At 38.8% G+C, this 5,768-nt stretch overlaps 1 pseudogene; it reads left to right on the forward strand.

The window, feature by feature from the left end:
- Positions 1–275: 275 nt before the first annotated feature.
- LOC129621628 (olfactory receptor 7A17-like) lies at positions 276–1,109 on the forward strand (annotated as a pseudogene).
- The last annotated feature ends 4,659 nt before the right edge of the window (positions 1,110–5,768 follow it).

Raw genomic sequence — 5,768 nt, forward strand, 5'->3', positions numbered from 1 at the left:
TTGTTAGTTAGGGATGGCATAGTAAATCACTTGAAGGGGAAACTTCCATACCAAAATTATGGATATAAGTTTTTGAATGCAAAACATAAATAGTAGAATTTCAACAGTATTTGCAATGCAAAATTTGAGATAATTAGTCATATCATTTGTTGTTTCCTGACAGTCAACTCCACAACATGGAACCAGGATATGATACTTGAATTTCTGAATTTCTTCTTCTGGGATTATCAAAGGAACCAGAACTGCAGCCCCTCATATTTGGACCTTTTCTCTCCATGTACCTGATCACTGTGTTTGGAAACCTGCTTATCATCCTGGCAGTCAGCTCAGATCCGCACCTCCACACTCCCAAGTACTTTTTCCTCTCCAACCTGTCCTCTGTAGACATCTGCTTCACCTCCACCACCATCCCAAAGAAGCTGTGGACCATCTAGACACAGAGCAAAGGCATAACCTATGAAGGCTGCATCACCCAGATGCATGTTTTCACACTCTTAGCAGTATTGGACATGTTTCTCCTGACCGTGATGGCCTATGACCACTTTGTGGCCGTCTGTCACCCCCTGCACTACACAGTCAACATGAAGCCCTGGCTCTGTGGATTGATGGTGTTGATGTCCTGGATAATCAGTGTCTTGAATTCTTTGACTCAAAGCCTAATGGTGTTGTAGCTCTCCTTATGTACAGACTTGGAAATCCCCAACTTTTTCTGATAAATTAATCAGATGGCCCACCTTGCCTGTTATGACATATTCCTTAATGACATGGTGATGTATTTTGCAGCTGTGATGTTGTGTGGTGGTTCCCTCAGTGAAATTCTTTACTCTTATTCTAAGGTAATTTCCTCCATATGAGGAATGTCATCACCTTGGGGGAAATATAAAGCATTTTCCACCTGTGCACCTCATCTCTCAGTTGTCTCCTTATTTTATTGTACAGCCTTAGGAGTATATCTTAGCTCTGCTGCTTCCCACAGCTCACACTCAAGTACAGTTATGTCTGTGATATACACAGTGGTCACACCCATGTTAAACCCCTTCATCTACAGTCTGAGGAACAAAGACATAAAGAGGGCTCTAAAAAGAATCACTGGAGTGGCAGTTAGATAAGGGCCGATTGTCCTGGAGCTGAAGAAGTGCCTGTGGTTATAGGGCTCAAATAAAGAGAGCCAGAAATTGATACTGTTTGATCTGACTATGGATGCAGAACTTGCTCCTTCTATTTATTTCCTAGAATTTCCATTTATCTGAATTCAACTCCTCTGTACAAATTAAGTAGCTCAGCTTACTGGGCTTTATTGTGAATAATGCATTTAAAATTTTGATACGGGCTGCATTGAGTCTGTAGAATGCTTTGTATAGCATGAGTATTTTAATAATATAAAGTTTCACAAACTATGGACACTTTATACTTCTTCATTTATTGATCTTCTTTAATTTCTCTCAACAGCATCTTACAGATTGTAGCATACATGTCTTTCACTTCCTTGGTAAAATGTATTTATAAATACTTTATACTTTTGGATGCTATTATAAATAAAATTGCTTTTCTTATTTTTTTTTTTAATCTCTGATAGTTTGGCATTACTGTATAGAAATACAGCTTATGTTATATGGTCATTTTTTACCCTACAACTTTATTCAAGTATTAGTTATGTCTTTTTTAATGGATTCTTTAGTATTTTCTATGTATGTGATAATGTCATCTACTAATACAGCTTACATTGCTATTTCTTTATATAACTGGATGCTTTTTGTTCATTTATTGCCTAATTCCTCTGCAGAAAACTTTCAGTGTATGTTGTATAGAACTAGCAAGAATGGGCATTTTTGTCTTTCAACTTAGGAGGAAAGCTTTCATTTTTCATATTTGAGTTTGCTATTGCCTGCGAGGTTGTCATGTAATGCCTTTATTATCAAAAACCTTAGAGGTACATTTATTCTAAACCCATTTTGTTGAAAGCTATTACCATAATAGGGCTTCCTTGGTAGCTCAGCATTAAGAATCTGCCTGCAATGCAGGAGACGCAGGATATGCATCTTTGATCCCTGGGTTGGGAGGATCCCCTAGGAGGGTATGGCAAGCCACTCAGTATTCTTGTCTGGAAAATCCCACGGACTGAGATGCCTGGAAGGCTACAGTGCCTAGGGTTGCAAAGATTCGGGCATGACTGAAGTTACTGAGCATGCACACATTATCATAAAGGATGTTTAATTTTGTCAAAAAAATTTTCTCAGTCTTTAGTGATTATATTTTTTATTCTTCATTCTGTTAATTGGAGTATTACATTTATGGATTTATATATGTTGAGATAGCCTTGAATCTCAAGGGAAAATCTCATTTGAATTCAGTGTATAATATCATGTGCTATGGAATTTTTTTTAAACTGGCATTTTGTGGGGAGGGAATACTTTGCATCTATGTTTCCCAGGAATATTGTTCTGTAATTTTCTTTCCTTGTAGTGTTTTTATTTGGTTTATGTTAGGTAGGTAGAATAGGGAAAAGGAGTTCAAAATGGCGGTGGCTAAAAGACAAGGAAGGTCAAAAGAAAGTCCGAGGACCAGAGTGAAGACTTCAGGCAGAACAAACAGAACAAACAGCACTTCTGGCTAAGCCCAATTTGCATAGGGCAGGCCCAGGTGGAGGAAAAAACATATAAAAGGAGGAGCCAAAGCACTTTCTCTCGGACTCTGTCTCCTGCGTGCATGCGCGCACTCTCTCTCTCTCTCTCTCTTTCTCCCTCCCCACGCACTCCTCCACTCTCTTCTCTTCGAGTCCTGGATTCTCCTGCTAACTTCTAAATAAAATGGAGCTGTAACACTGATTTGCCTAAGAGCTGTAACACGGTTTGTCCAAGACCGGAGAGCTGTGATGCGCCGAGGGCTTTAATGTCCGTTGTTCCAAACCTTTGTTGTGACGCGACAAAGAACTGAGGAAGATACACTCGCATGACAGTTTAGATGTCAGAGTAATGTTGACTTTGTCAAATGACTTAGAAAATGCTACCTCCTTATCAACATTTTAGATTTTGAGAAGGATTGGTATAATTCAACAGTGAAGCCATCTTACATGGGGCTTTTCTTTAATACTGATTCAAGCACCTTTCTGGTGCTGTTCAGATATTCAGTTTCTTCATGAATCAGTCTTGGTAACTTGAGTGTTTCTAGGTATTTATTGACTACTTCTCAGTTACTTAACTTGTTGATATGTAATTGTTTATGATGGTCTCATGATTCTTTGTCTTTGTGTGGTATCAGCTGTTGTGTCTCTTCTTTCATGTTAACTCTTCTTAGTTATTCCTCTTTTTTCTTAGTGTAGCCAAAAGATCACCAACATTGTTTGTCTTCTCAAAAACCACCTCTTAGTTTCATTAATTTTTAAATTGTCTTTATAGCCTGTGTCTTATTTCTCTCTACTCCAATACTTATTTCCTTCCTTCTGTTGACTTTGGGCTTAGTTTGCTGTTCTTTTTGTAGTTCCTTGATGTAGAAATTTAGGTTGTCTATTTGGTATCTTTATTTTATCTTAATCTGGCATTTAGCATGCATGCTAAGCCCCTTCAGTTGTGTCCGACTCGTTGTGACCCTACAGACCATGTAGCCTGCCAGGCTTCTCTGTCCATGGGATTCACCAGATAAGACTACTGGAGTGGGTTGCCATGCCCTCTTCCAGAGGATCTTCCTGACCCAGAGATCCAAAAGGGTCTCTTACATCTCCTGCATTGGAGGCGGGTTCTTTACCACTTACGCCACCTGGCAAAGTCCTTCGTGTTTAGAGGACAAGTTTAGTCCTTTTCCATCATATGAGGATACAGGAAAATTTTTAATTTACAATCCAGAAGACAGCCTTCTTTGGACTTTGATCATGCCTGTACCTGATCTTACATTTCCAGAACTATAAAAAATAAATGTGTGTTGTTGGTAGACTACCAGTTTATGGAATTTTGTACAGCCCCCTGAACTGATGGCAACCCACTCCAGTGGGTAGCCAGGAGAATTCCACGGAAAAAGGAGCCTGGTAGGCTACAATTCATCACAAAGAGTCACCATGGCTGAACAACTGAGTACACCTGCCCTGACTTTTAGCCATTTCACAAGACAGCAGCTCACTACTTAAAAGCCAGCCACAGAATCATTCCTCCGCTCCCAAATTTTTATTTTAGAAAGGGCCCAGTCTCTTTTAAGGGCTACCTTGATTGCATCAGGCCAAACCAGGGTGACCTCACTCTTGATTAGCACAAAGAAAACTGAATTGAGACTTTATTAAATCTGGAAAATACTTTCATTTTTTTCCATAAAGTATATCCTAATATTGAATGTTAAATTCACTTATCCACACTCAAGGGGAGATGCATCTAGAGTGCATAAAGCAGAAACAGGGATCTTGAAGCTGTCTCACAATTCTCCTTGCTACACTGGGTTAAAGAATTGGAAGATTCAGTTTTGTTATGATGTCAGTTCTACCTAATCTGTGCTACAGATGGAAATTCAACTAAATTTTTTTACAAATTTTCTTTCATGTAGTAATTGCCAATTATTTCTGATATTTATATGGAAAATGCAAAGAACTGCCAAAGGCAAAAAAAAAATTCTTTTGAAGGTTTCACACTAGCAGGTGCTGTAAAAATATAATAATGAAGACACTGTGATTTGGGGCTTCCCAGGTGGCACTAGTGGTAAAGAACCCACCTGCCCCTGCAGATCACATAAGAGATGAGGGTTCAAAACCTGAGTCTGGAAGATCCGCTGGAAGAGACCATGGCAACCCACTTCAGTATTCTTGCCTGGAGAATCTCCATGGACAAGGAGCCTGGCAGGCTACAGTTCATGGGGTCACAAAGAGTCAGAGATGACTGAAGGGACTTAGCACACATGCACACAGAAACTTATGGAGGAGTGGAACAGAATCATGAATAGACATATTTGCTCAATTGATTTTTGACAAAAGCACTAAAACAATGAAGAAAATAATGTTTTGACAAAATGGTACAGGAAGTGCATATCTGTAGAGAAAAATACATAAATATCTATGCATTGATATTAGTAACTATATTAAATGATGTGTATGTCCCACCCATATCGTCTTTTTTTTTTTACATTTTCTAGTTTGCTTTTATTTATTTATTTTTTGTCAATTCCTATCATTTCTGACATTTCAAAGCTCAGTTTTCAACTACCATATCTTGATCTCTGTATCCAAGTGCTTTAAGTGGAAAATGAAACATTCTCTCACCATCTGCATAGTTACCTGAGAATTGCAATGAAATATTATAACCTTTCCTGGAATTCCATATTCTCATGGTAGTCAATCCACACTTGATCTTTAAATAGTCTATAAGATTTTTACTTATTTTCTTGGGCTCAAAAGTCACCCTCGATGGTGACTGCAGCCATGAAATTAAAAGACACTTGCTTCTTGGAAGGAAAGCTTAGATAGCATATTAAAAAGCAGAAACATCACTTTGCCAACAAAGGTCCTATACTCAAAGCTATAGTATTTCCAGTAGTAATGTACGGATGTGAGATTAGGACCATAAATGAGGCTGAGCACTAAAGACTTGAAGTTTTTGACTTGTGGTGCTGGAGACTTTTGAGAGTCCCTTGGGGAGCAAGAAGATCAAACCAGTCAATCCTGAAGGAAATCAACCCTCAATATTCATTGAAAGAACTGATGCTGAAGCTGAAGCACCAATCCTTTGGCCACCTAATGAGAAAAGCTGACTTCTTGGACAAGACCCTGATGCTGAAAGAGCGAGGACAGGAGGAGA

This window comes from Bubalus kerabau, chromosome 1, assembly GCF_029407905.1.
Source record: "Bubalus kerabau isolate K-KA32 ecotype Philippines breed swamp buffalo chromosome 1, PCC_UOA_SB_1v2, whole genome shotgun sequence".
Lineage (NCBI taxonomy): Eukaryota > Metazoa > Chordata > Mammalia > Artiodactyla > Bovidae > Bubalus > Bubalus kerabau.